We start from the raw sequence: 14,343 nt of genomic DNA on the forward strand, positions 1-14,343 counted from the left end.
ATCATCCTGAAGAAGACCACCTGGCTATCCGTCATTGCCCAGCTGAAGATCAGCGGATAGCCACCAGTCCAAAATAAAACAGGGAAGAGTGTAGTATTTGGGCAATCATCTGTGTTTGAGACCTCAACGATGGAAGCTGTCCAGGATGTCATCTGTGGAATGGTTGGTATTTGTCACCAGACCTGCCTAGGAGTATAAAAGACATACCAGCAGTTGGCGGGTGTGCACACCTACGGATCCCGGAACCTGATACAGAGACGTCTTTACTCTACTCTCCCGTGTGGAAATACTGGAGACTTCTCTTTGTGTTTTATCCGAAGGATCCAAACAGCTCTGCGACGCTTCGGAGCCACATTAGCAGGCAATATACCGTTTGCTACAGCTCTGCAGCGTGGAGCATCGATATATCGACTTGAGCCGACTAATACTGTTATTGGTAAGCACAAGCTTGATATTTATATTGTGTGTGTGCCATGTGTGCTTGAGTGCGTCACAGTTGAGTCTACATTGTAATATACGGAGCCCATGGCTGTTGACCTGACATTGGCTGAGGAAATGTGACATAGGCCATGCTGTACTAGTCTGATATGGATAACTTACCCGTTGACCAGAATGTGGCATAGATGGTAGGGCTCCATACGAATACCATGGAAATACAATACTATTGCGTGGTGCTGAACGCTCATGATGGAGACCGTGGTTTAGTGTTTCTTAGCCCACAATGTGCATGATAAAGAAATTTGTAAGATTTTAATTAGACTGCAGTCGATAAGCTCATGTAAACTGTTGATATCGTGGCCGCGTTCCCCAACCTGTAGCGAGATCGCCAGTACTGATGAGCTATAGCTATAGTTTGTTTACAGATTTACGTGTTGGTAATGTTGACCTCGTGACACATTTCCCACGTCTGACGTGGCTCTGTGACATCTCCGCAAGGTGACTGGAAACCGTAGGTTGTGAGTTTGAACCCTATTGAAAACACTGTATTTTTTAACTGAAATAAACCGATCATTAACTTTTCTCTCGATGCTTTGTGGTTTCTTTCTGTTTAGAGACTGCTTTTGTGGTATGCTTGTCAAAATACGTGATCCAACTTTTAAAACAGATTGACTAACATAGTTACGACTATGGGACTTCAGGTCCCCAACATTGCGGTGTGCGGTTAGCTGTCATGGGGGTCGCACTAGCGCTCGCCACATTCGTAAAATGCAACAGAAAGTGCTGGGTGGAGAATAAAATGTCTTCTTGGTTCGCCACGCTCATGAAAGTGTGGTGAACTGGCCTCAAACTCAAAGACCCCGGTCAAATTCACGGTGGACGATGCGATACTATCAGGTGATGAAATCAATGTGACTATATCCCGCTCTCAGCGCCACGTAAGTTTACGATACTGACAGTGGTTGCGTACTGTGTGTTTTGTCCAGCTAAGGTACGCCAAACTCGGCAAGCCATAAAGCTTTTTCTTTACCCTTTGAACCCACTTTAGTACCATATAAGGACTAAAATAATGACATCATCCATCCTAACAATGACGAGTTCCAGTAATATATGCGAACTTTCCGAGAAGGGGTCAGTGGTTTACGTGAATATTTAATCAGGTCAGCTGTCCCGCTGCTGTGTACTGAACAAGAGCGAGAGTCGAGAGACCTTATGATAGCTTTTCCGCAACTCAGACACAGAAGACGATTATATCATGTACAGCTATTGCTCTCTGAGTGATAGAAACGGTAGATTTTACCACTTTTTTGATAATATTCTATGGAAAAATCGAGCGATTTGCTAGCTAAGTTGATTGCGACTGAACGTATCGTTGGATGGCAGCATGGCCATCATCAGATCATTGCGTGACGCTGAACGCTCCAGACAGTCCCAGTGGTTGAGGTTTTCTTTCAATGTGCATGATGAAGAAATTTGTAAGATTTTAGTTAAACTGAAGTGTATTCTGTTGATTTTCAAGTGACTTGCAAATAAGCTCATGCAGACTGTTGATATCGTTGCCTTATCCAGACTGTAGAGAGAGAGCCGGCCATGACGGTCGACCCAGTTCGTTTGCAAATTTATGTGTTGTTTCTGTTGACATCGTGACATATATCCTACGTCGCGTTGCGTCTGACATGTGTCTGTTGCATCACCACAAGGTGACTGGAAACCGTATTTTGTGAGTTCGAAGCCAATTGAAAACACTGTGTTTTTTAACTGAAATAAACCAGGCCTGAAACTTTTATCTCAATACTTTGTGGTTTCTTTCTATTTAGACAGAAATACGTGATCCAACTTTGAAAACAGATTGACTAACACAGTATGACTACGAGACACGATTAAATCAAGGCAAGTTATCGAAAACATATGTTGTACGTACGTGAATCAAACTAATGTCAGTTGGTCGAAACACCAAATTTGATCAATAAAAAATTAGTTAACTATTTTTGTCTTCAGCTCTTCATTCTATTATACTTGCAGTTCAAACGATGGGGAAAGGAAGCCCTGTATTTGTGTGTACCGGTATGTGTTGCACAATAGTTTACCTCTGTTGGTTTTACTAATTGAATCATATGGGTTGCTAGGATTCCTTATCACATAAAATGAACTGCACCAGTCTTATTGAAGAAGTATAACAAGCAGTTGCATTCAAAAAGTCCTTGTCTGAGAAGAGGGGGGAGGAGGTAGGTAGGGGTGGATTGCATGTGAAGTCTATGGCACTTCAAACAAGATGAGACCTTAAAATATTTGTTTTGTTTTTATTGTACAAAAGTTTTGTGTGGCTAAAGAAAGTTGTGTGTGGCTAACAAGATGTATGACCAATTCGCCACGCAAGGAATATGTGGCTAACAACTTTGAAATCCTAGCGCTACCCCTGCCTGTGTAGTCAAACTTCCCCGCATATAAAGACAGAACATCGGCCATTGTAAACCATTATGTAGTTTGGTTTCATGTGACATTTTGTTGTCAATTGTCCAAAAAACCTTGAACTGACACATAATATTCATTGAAGTGCTCAAGTTGCTATGTGGAAATGGTAGCGATCAATTTGTGACGGGAGTTTTTGCCCCTTAAAGATTAAAGCCGTCAAAATGGCAAGGGAACTTAAGCATCTGGAATTACAGGCAACGTTCATGATTCCAAACGTATGCTTGCAAACGTCGGATCGTTGGCTAAATCACATTACTAATGCAGTAAATATATTGGTTACGCGCCCGGGGGGGGCCCCGGGGTTACGCGACGTATACTTTGAATTTTGAACGCAATCAACTTCACGGCTCCGGACACGAGTCCCGGGTGCGACTAGCGCAGTGTCAATATACCGGTATATCGAAAAAGTTGTCAAGTTCAGTTGAACAAAGTGTAAGACCATGTCGCGCCAAAAAATATGTTAGACCAGACGATCCTAACGATATTATTGTCTATAGTATCATTTAAAGTTTTCCAACTAGACAATATTTTCTTAGAAGTTTGGCCAGTTTGTTTCTGCTCTAGTCATAATATTTTCTCGGCCTGAAATATGAAATATGGCCTGTAAACTGACGCTTTGATTACGGAGAGTGTACTCATCGAAAATAACCGCCAAGACGTAGTTGCATGTTGGTCTCCATTGATAGTGACAAATTTCGTGTTCATTTTCGATACCGGTAGACAGAACATGGAGGGCAGGTACATCACAAGCTGGCAAAATCATGATGTTGGTGATAGGTGGTATGGGTGCTCCTAAAAGTGAAAAAGTAGTTTTTTGTGGCAGGGTAGGCTGTAGCTGTGCTATCGCAGCGGTACTTGTGGCATGTATCGAACGCGCTAGGGTCATTGGGGTCATCGCCACACCCGGAGGTGGCAGTCTCGAAGCAGCTGGGTACGCACGCTCGTTAGAAATTTCGCGGAAAAGGAGGTGATTTTCGTTGGACATCAGGGAGACGTCTAGGTCCGTGAAATCGAGAAAAAGGGGTACTTTTTCAGATCACCCTCCCTCTGACAATAGGTCTGGTTCTTAGCAAAATTAGCAGAATCAGTCAAACTAAATCTCCAGGAATTCCTGGATAATGTCAGACCAAAAAAAAGCGTACCCCACATGTATCTGTTGCAGCTATAGATGACGGACGATGTCTAATAACTCAAGAGCCATCAACTAATACAAGATCAAAACGGATCAGAAAAGTGATTGTATATGAGTGTGAACATATGGTGAAGACAAAACACTGAACGATCACTGTATTTCAAGTTTTCATTATGCACAAGGCAGTCCGTTACACATCACATCAAAATGCACATCAAACACAAAGTCAACCCATGCTAAGCTAGTGTATTATGTGTTCCTTTTTCACCAAGAGTCAGCACACGTTGAAATTGGTAAATTATGGTATTCAAATGTCTTGGCAAACATTTAGGTAAAATCTTCCAGATATCGGAAAAAAGGGGGTGTTTTTCGCAGTGATTTTCTCCCAGATTTTCCCAAAAAAGGGGGTGATTTTCAGAGAAAAATTCTGGGAAAAGGGGTACATTTCAAACTCTGCTAACGAGCGTGGGTACCCACCCATCAAGAGACTGCCACCGCCGGGTCGCCACAGTCCCGCTGCGAGCCAATGGATTGGCTTTTTTGGCAGTTTACTAAAACACCAACCGGTGTTGTAGATTTAGCTCACAAGATAATAAAAAAGATAATGATTAAATTAAATTATACGTACTATATCTACAACTCATCTTCTACTCCTGCTAACGAACCCGACTGTGACAACATGTATTTTCGACCGTTTTTCGGTGAGTTGTCGATGCGTCGATAGTTCCGACTCGAATTTGAACTTTTGACTTCCAACGTATTAGTGCGTTGTACGCGCGATCGGGCAAACATCGCAGAAATCGTCTACGGCTCACGGGAAAATGGTCGAAAATACTTGTTCTTATCGTCAAGGAAGTTAGCAGGCGTACAGAATGATTCTCAGAAAGTCAATGATAATGATGATTCCTCTAACTGTTCCACGTTTAAACCTCTGAACTACTTTTGGAATAATATCATCAATCGGCACTGGGCCAGTTGTCGATCATTTCCAGTCATAGGTACTAGGTCGCGTGGGCAAGGAACCGAGCAAATGCCTGATGACATCACACAACACGCCACTCCCCAAAAGTTTATACACGATTTCAAACATAGCAAAGGCTTAATAAACTATCTCTGACGCTAGACAAAGTTGCGTGATTTTGCAAGAACAAAAGTCGAACACTGTAACGTCGCGTCGGGCCCGCCCATACCATTTACAATGCGGAACCTACGGTCCCGGCCTACGGTATTGCAGCTATGAGTTCGTTGTTTTCGAAAATTGTTCATGTAATTCCTTAGGGATAAACAAGGTTTGCATTCTTGTATTGTCGTACTTCGGATTATTGTCTTAATCTGTGGAAATCTTGATCGTGACCATGACGCCTCCACCTTCCTTGAATTCCGTGGACAAGTGCAACGCGAACACGTCCACTGTGTCAGGACCAGAGTCTCTTGTGGTTCAATACACAACAGCCGCTGTGTGGTATACACAATAAATACCACACAGCTGTAGCAGATATCGTGTATCGGATCACAAGTGACTGTGGTGTGAGTACACCTTCTGACAGGCATTGCTTCCAGATTGCCTCGATTTCAACCATAAAGTGTTATTACTCGCGTCAGTTATTTACGTCCATGGTGAGAAGTACTGGCTGTGTATACACATGATACGGCCGGCCGACCATATACCTATAGTTACACGAACGTTTATAATTTCAAATGCGCGCCACTATTGGCGCGCACGGCCCAGAAATCCGCGACAAAACAGAAATGTAAGCCAGATCGTCGCATAATCGCGGCTTGTTGAGAACGCTGTTTAATCGTAACACAAATCTCCCCCTGTCTCTTCGCTCTCTCTGTATAAGTTAATGATTAAATATCAAGCTGTCATAAACATTATCAGTGCTTGCATAACTTTTAGATGCTAGAAATCTGTTTCATGTTATACCAAATATTATGAAAGCTCTACATGACCGTGAAAGTATGCATGTCATTCATTCATAGGTTGTGCGTACTTTGCCGTGTGTGTCCAGTTCCGAAACGCTTAAAGTTTAAGGCAATTATTGATAAACACATTTAGCAGTCAACAAGGACCAGGATTCTTCAATGCATGTTAGCAGTTAGTACATCCTGCTTGTGTTTTCAATCGAGAGACAGTATTTTAAGACGTTGCAGACGTTCGTCACTAAGTGGTCTGAATAGGCTTTGGCTGTATAGAGCGAGTGACTATGCACAGCATTGTCGATGGAGCAATACAGAAAACCCAGTATACATTTTTGCCGAGATATTTTATTGTTAGATACTAAGATAGTTTTAAGTAATTTCGAAACCTATTACAATTGGCGAATTTCACTGAAAAATTCAATCGGCGGCTCGTCAAACGACAAATTTATGACAGACTTTAAAGATTTCCGGCTACACTGAAACTTTTACCGTGGAATCTCGCTTACCTCCCTACATCAAAGATAAAATAATCTTTGCGGTAAGGCTCGGTTCAACCACAGTGTGGACCATAGTTCGACTGTCATTTTTCTCTTCCCCTTTTTCACTTATTTCCTATTTTTCGCAATACAGTTTTACCCAAAGTTTGTTTCCCAGCGGACTATTCTCATTTAAATTATAAAGTATGTTTAACTGCCCGATTTGGCTGCTACTGCTACTGCCACTTCAGAAAGTTGACGGGAAGTGTGTTTGGGTGTCTCGAAACTACCCCGATATAAAGCGCACCCACCAGTATTGGAGTTCATCCACAACTTGGGGATCTTGTGTGTTTTTCACACATGCTCATTTTAGCTCTGGTCAAAGTCCTATGCCATCACTGACTTCGCTGTCGATAAACATGATAAATTGCAGACCACAGGTATGAGGAGCAAACTTGCAGGGTAGTTTTAGAAAGACAAGGATTTCCCGAAACATGGTTTCATCACTGGCTAGTAATATTGCGACAGTTAGATATCAGTATTTCTGGTTTTGTTTATCTAGGGATTCAAATTATTTCTCGAAATATATTGTGGTTGATAAGATATACAAATCTTTACATGCGACACACTTACACTTGGTGGTCTACGACCTAGTACCTTGATGGGAATAAACAATTATTTGCGTTTCGAAGTTTAGCATATAATTACTATCTATTCGTCACATATGAGTAATGACGCTTGTGTCACCAGGTGTTGAATGCGTATATGTCTTTTGTTGTCAGTTTTGGTCAAAACTCCACGATATCCACAAGTGTATTTTATGTGTAATGCAGTTTTATAGGTTTTGTAAGTCCACTGCCTTTTGACAACAGGTTGTGAGGGGGGAGGGATTATGTAATATACGTGGTTATTTTTTTCGAGGGCAGAACGCTCGTGGGGTGTGACGACCACGGCAATATCTGTTGTGTATCATTTGAATACCTTTCAAATCTCATCCCCAAGCTTAATCCTCAAAGTATCCAGCTGAGGTAGTTTGTATCGCCGACTTGTAATATTACGACAGTTATTTCGAAATCAAAGCTTTCAATATTGTTTCATCTTTGGATTCAAGAAATATTTGAATTAAAGATCGCACAGTGGTTGTTAAAATAAAAAAAATACTCTTAATACTCGTTATTTACCCGATATTTAGTAACAATGTAATTTAGCTATCGCTCTCCCGTACTTTACGGTAAGTACGGTATAAGTTTTCCATTTGTTTCATCATGGGATTCAAATATATCTATGAAATAAAGGATATACGGTGGTCAAAAAGAACTCAATTTATCCGATATTTACAAACAATATCAGCAAGCTATGTCTCTCGAACTTAAATTCTCGACATATCCGATGTGCGGTATTTTTTATCACAGGCTGGTAATATTACGGCAGTTATGCATCAAAAGTTTCAGTTTTACGGTGTTTGACAAAAAACATAACTCAAGGAATACTCTTCTGGTGTCCAATATCTAGCCACAAGATAGACGGCTGACATTTTCTTGCCTAAATTCTCAGCTTATCCTACGTGAGCTAGTTGTACACAAACAAATCCTTTATGGCAAACGAATATCAATCTTTCCGGTAAACATCACTTCAGAGGAGTCGCCGCATTTCAAGAGGATAAGCGGATTAGTCAAATCCACACAAGGCATACGCAATCTCTCATTGGTGCGAATCTTTTAGGCGCTAAATTTGCATTCCAAACTTCGCGGCAGGCATGTTCTGCATTACGCATACAGACACGGTGTACACGACTGACAAATCTGAGCAAACCAGCGGTGGCGAATTTCAGCATGGCAACTTATCTAACAGATATTCATATGCTGGAAGTTGTGTACAACAGCTTGCCTGTCAGAAAGGTTAGTACCGTATATTGTTTATTAGTCATGATTGCTATTAAACACCAGTTCCTAAGTGGTCCTAGATAATTAAAACACACGCATGGTAAACGCTATTTCTGTGTTGCGGATGGGGAAGGAATTGAGTTCAGCTAACAAGTGAAGTATATCATTTTGAACACACTTCTTCATTCGAATTGGTATACCAGGGGTAGCGTCTGCGTGACTTCATACTGACATAATTATCTATTGTATAGCTTTGCTGATATAGAACTGAATGAGGCTGATTTTCATGTTACCAAAATTTTGTTTATGGGAAAGGGTGGGGGGGGGTTGTTGAGTCGTGTTTACCGTGCGTTATTTTTTAGTTATCCACTGTCCCTAAATCCCTGTATACCGTGATGTGAGTTTTTAAGGTCCAACAAACAAAGCTGCGGAAGGTGTGTTCGCAAATATTTTTTTCAGCCGGCCGGCCGGCGGGCACTGACTTATAACAAGTTTGCGGACAAGGTTTTGCAACTATTCTACCTGGGGAGAACTTGCAATTAAATCAGGCAGATCAGGCAGCGAGAGTGGCCTGTGGGGAACTACCGACATGGTCGCAGTGAGAGGGAAATGGGGATTTTTTATTTCAATTTTGTAGGAGTGGAGAAAGAAGAGCTTTTGTGGCTGGAATAGGGAGAGGGGCCCTAAGGGTTGGGTATAGTGATGGGCGTCTGATGGACGGAAGGGTTGTCATATGTTACTTAATTGTTTTTGTATCGATCTTGTTGTAGATAACTCTGGAAGAACTTGAAAATGTTTCCGAGTCAGCGGCTTTGGCCGTCATGGTAGCGTACCGCCTGAGGACCAACAAGTCCATTTCTGCTGCTGAAAAATTGCAACTGGTTGTGTTAAGATGTGTTTGTGGCAGTGTGGATGTTGCTGTTTTTTGCCAGGTACGTAGTAAGCTTTTTAAATATAAATATCATATGAGCAAAGATACATTGGTTGTCATGATTACCATGTCAGTTACCTAAAAGTAGTGCAAACATGATTTTCACAACGGCAAAGTTCTCAAAATACCGGTACGTTGATGTGATAACTTTATTATACGACTTTAATTCATTTTTCGCCTAGATGGCAGGTGATAAATAAATGATGCTGTAAATGGTGACAGGCTGATAACTTATCCAAATAACTCATCCTTTTCCAAGTTTTCCTGCAATCAACATCGTCCGCCGACGCATGGCTTGACCGACTCTGAACATGTCTTTCCACAACCTTGTGTTCACCATGATAAATCAGTCTGTTTCACATCAATTTGTACTAGAGATTAGCTTTGACAAGCACCTATCAATTTCCCTTGCAATCTTCCAATATCCCTAGGAAAACACCTGAGTACTTTGGTCAGTGTTTGCTAAAAATAAACTGCGCCTGCTGGTTATCTCCATTCTATTTCTGGCTCCCCTTCGTAAACCACACAGGACGCTAGCTTTCCCACAATCCCATTTGATTTGTACCAACGCATATACGGTTTTTGGTCGCTAGAGGGAGGGCGCTGTGATGAATCTGGGAAATCTCAGACTGCCGCGGTTACAACAGCTGTAACGGCATGGCCCGGACCATCCTCGATCAAGGAACAATTTTCATAAAGTGCAATTTCTGCCGATTTTCACGGTTTTTTCCGATTTCTTTTCAGTGAAGCCATTTTCACTCCTACCCCGACGAAAGAAGTTTCTTGGAATTCGACGGTAAAAGGTACGTTGAGATTATCGTGATTTTGTCCATTTTTTCATTCAAAAATATGAATTTTGGAAAACGAAAGGATTTCCTTTTTTTGGCGCCTTTTTTCTTGTGAACTGTGATGGTCATGAATTTGGAGAACGTACTTTTGTTAAGCAACTCGAGAGCTTTGCAATGGTATGCCGATCGCCCATATTCACCTGATGAGTGCAGGAGGAGTAGGAATTTGACTATGAGCATGTAAAAACTACTTTAATTTTCTAAGTTTTACGTCAGTAATTAGTCTGTACAAAGGCAGGCTAGGCAGGTAGGCAACTGACATTGTAGGTTTTGACAACAGAATATTCCTGGTTACGTTAGCTCCATGCAGTATCTACCTCCGGCAGTGCAGTGTACTGCATGAGCACATCATTGTCCATCATGCGTGTACATGCACCACCTTCGTAACCGCCCCCATATTTTTTGACAATGCCTTTTGTTCTTAAGAGTGCTTTCAGTTGACAAACCCTACTGGTGGGATTTTCAGAAATATACATAGCATTCTCAATGGCAGAGAGGCTGTCTTGAATGGCTTTGTTTTGTTTGTTCTTTGATAGTCTGCTTTGTTCACTCTCCTTACTTCCACAGACTTTTCCTTCACTGTCTTTTTTAGGAGGGGAATATTTTAAGTGTATTCATGTGATTTATCAAAACTCTGTATTTTTCTGTTGTATGGTTTTCAATTATTGTTGCCATTGTGTGTCTGTGATATGCAACTAAGTCACCTGCTTCAACTATTTTTTTAATTTCTTCATCTATACTTTCGTATTTTCTTGAAATCATCATCAGTCTGTCTCTATCTTTGACTTTGACATTCAGATTTTCTGGTTCTTTGCCATTAAGGATGCTCTCAATAGATTTCACAATACTCAGCTTTTCCTTTTCTAATTTTGCTTCACTGTTCCTCTGTTTTTGTTCCAGGTGATGGAAGTTAGATGGACATTTTGCAGATGCCTGTTGATACTTGGCCTCATTGTATATTGCTTACTGCTCATTGAACATTTGTGTGTTAAAATTTTTTTATTATTGAAAATTAAAGATTAAATATTTGACTCAATACTGTAGTACTTTTTCGTTGCAAAACCAAATTCTTGTACTTTTCGTCACCCTCTAATTTTCGTCGATATACCACTCCTCCAATTCTATTTTTGGCCCAGCCCTCAGTCAGATTCAGAATAGGAAGTATGTCTTGTTGTATCAGTGTGTCGCTTTCCGGTGCTGTGATGATGGCAAAGGGGATACGGCTGGCATCGGACTGGGGATTTGGGTCTCGCCACACCTCGGCACCATTATACTTAATTACCCGAATTGCCCCACTTATTGCAAACACTTTAAAATTTTGAGAAATCCCTTTGAAATCCTGAAAAGTATCGCCTCCCTCCCAACAATCACTTCAAGTTTTTTACGTTCTAACTCATCTTCAATGTTGAAATCTAATTTATTTTCTCTTAATATACAAATTAAATGTTGCCAAATTAACCCCTCAAGATCCTTTATGTTCAAACCCTTTTTATTCTTGCTCTCAGTTTCTTCTACCATCTCATGAAAACGTCTTAAATTACTCCGCAAGGCACCCAGTCTTGGAATTCTGGAGACATTATTAGGTTTCCTGGTATACTTTTCAAGCCCATCATAGTCAGCTTCTGACACCCCCCCCCACACACACACACACCTAAATGAATAAAGATGTGTTCAGCCTCCTTGTCATTCCATAATGCTATATTGTCAATATCTTCATTACCGTGCTGCTCATCATTATCTAGTGGTAGCAGGGTATAAAAGCAGTTTGAATATGTTGAGGGAGAATATCCAGAGAAAGGGCTTTCTTAAAAAAACAAGTCATCGTTGATGACCCAGTCCCCGCTTGCTAATGGGTACTTTGATTACAGGTTCTGTGATAAAAAATACTTTGATACAAATGGCACTCAATGGCCAAGAATGACTTCCATGGTGATGAAAAACATAAAACCAATGTAGGCCACTATCCTAAAGGTCATTAAATAAGTCAACTGGGAATTAGTTGACAGGATGTTGCAAAACATTTTTTTCATTCTATCCTAACACTAATAGATAACCGGTACCATATTTCATAAAGTTTAATGTAGTATTTACAACACTATGAGATCTACATCTGTATCAAGTTTCATCAAATTGACGTTGTATTTGTGGATATATCACTCTAATTAGGAAAGTTCATTACATATGCAATTACAAATTAATTAAAATGACACTGATAAATGTCTTTTTCACTGTTAAAGCAATGTGAGCTTAACATCTGTACAAAGTTTCATGAATTTGATGCAGTATTTCTGACATATCAACCTAATTATGAAACTTCAATAATTGACATGATACTGCTACATGACGTGAAACAACTGACGAGCATGTATGAAATGGGTCAATGTCCTTGTACCAACTTTGAATGATACTGGTGGAAATACCGGTATGTCTGAGTTATGGCTCAGTACATGAGAAGATCGTAACAAATTGCCGCCACGCAGCGATATTTGATCTTACTGTTTAAAAAATCAACAGTATATGTATTACATAAGTCAATGTCCAGTACAAACTTTGAATAAAATCAGTTGAGACTTGCTAGAGTTATGGCTCTCGACATGAAAAAAACCATAACAAAATTGCTACCGTGTGGCCATATCAGACCATATCGAGAAACAAATCAATGTACTTATGTATACTATAAGTCAATGTCCTTGTACCAACTTTGAATAAATTTGCTTGATACATGTCTGAGTTATTGTTCAGGACATGGAAAGTCGTAAAAAAAATGGCCACAAGGCGCCATATTGGATCGTATCACAAAAGAATTCAATGTGCGTAAGTATAACATAGGTCAATGTCCTTGTACCAACTTTGAATAAAATCAGTTGAGATATGCCTGAATTATGGCTTTGTACACGAAAAAATCATAACAAAATGGCCGCCTGGCGGCCATATTGGATCATATCACAAAACAAATCCACATGCATATATATGACATTGGTCAATGTCCTTGTACCAACTTTGAATAAAATCTGTTGAAACATGTCTGAGTTATGGCGCTGTACATGAAAAAATCGTAATAAAATGGCCGCCTGGTGGCCATATTGGATCGTATCACAAAACAAATCAACATGCATATATATGACATGGGTCAATGTCCTTGTACCAAGTTTGAATAAAATCGGTTGAGATATGCCTGAGTTATGGCACTGTACATGAAAAAATCGAAACAAAATGGCCACCTGGCGGCCATATTGGATCGTATCACAAAACAAATCAATGTGCATATGTATGACATTGGTCATTGTCCTTGTACCAACTTTGAATAAAATCGGTTGAAACATGCCTGAGTTATGGCTCTGTACATGAAAAAATCGTAATAAAATGGCCGCCTGGCGGCCATATTGGATCATATCACAAAACAAATTTACATGCATATCTATGACATTGGTCAATGTCCTTGTACCAACTTTGAATAAAATCGGTTGAAACATGTCTGAGTTATGGCTCCGTACATGAAAAAATTGTAATAAAATGGCCGCCTGGCGGCCATATTGGATCGTATCACAAAACAAATTAACATACATAACTATGACATTGGTCAATGTCCTTGTACCAACTTTGAATAAAATCGGTTGAAACATGTCTGAGTTATGGCTCCGTACATGAAAAAATTGTAATAAAATGGCCGCCTGGCGGCCATATTGGATCGTATCGCAAAATAAATCGATGTGCATCTGTAGGTCATAGTGCTATGCCTTTGTGCCAAGTTTGAACAAAATTGGTTTGGCAGTGTCTGAGAAACTGTTGATGACGGACGGACGGACGGACGGACGGACACACGGACGGAACCCAATCTATAAGTCCCCGCCGGACTTCGTCCGCGGGGACTAATCAAGTGTTAAAATAGATTTTGCAAAGTTTAATGTTTTGTCCCTTTTCATTCGTAATTGCCACAGAGTGGACTCGTCATTTCCTGATATGTTTTCCCCGATAATCTGATGTTGTCGCAAAAATTTTATTTATATAGGCCCTCCCTCCCACCCATCGATTTTTTAGAAATTGCAGATCGATCTGAACTAAATAGAACCGAGACAGCGTTATCAACATACTCCGTGTCTGCACCTGACTGACGTTTCACGTTTTCCACAAGTTTTCTTATGACCTGACGAACCTTACCAAACCCCTTTCCAACTATAAACGTAGAACATAGATTAAGTTCGTTTGCAAGTGCGGATCGGGCTTTTATTAATTTGAACTT

The 14,343-nt window shown here is 40.5% G+C and overlaps 1 long non-coding RNA gene across 2 annotated transcripts; it reads left to right on the forward strand.

The window, feature by feature from the left end:
* Positions 1–202: 202 nt before the first annotated feature.
* On the forward strand, positions 203–11,129 carry LOC139145761 (uncharacterized). 2 transcript variants are annotated; one of them, XR_011555015.1, is made up of 4 exons: positions 203–436; positions 9,095–9,256; positions 10,000–10,058; positions 11,004–11,129. It is a non-coding gene; the product is annotated as an uncharacterized lncRNA (long non-coding RNA). The 2 variants fall into 2 exon arrangements; XR_011555016.1 differs by lacking the exon at positions 203–436 and adding an exon at positions 5,721–7,672.
* Positions 11,130–14,343: the final 3,214 nt, after the last annotated feature.

This window comes from Ptychodera flava, chromosome 12 (genome assembly GCF_041260155.1).
Source record: "Ptychodera flava strain L36383 chromosome 12, AS_Pfla_20210202, whole genome shotgun sequence".
NCBI lineage: Eukaryota > Metazoa > Hemichordata > Enteropneusta > Ptychoderidae > Ptychodera > Ptychodera flava.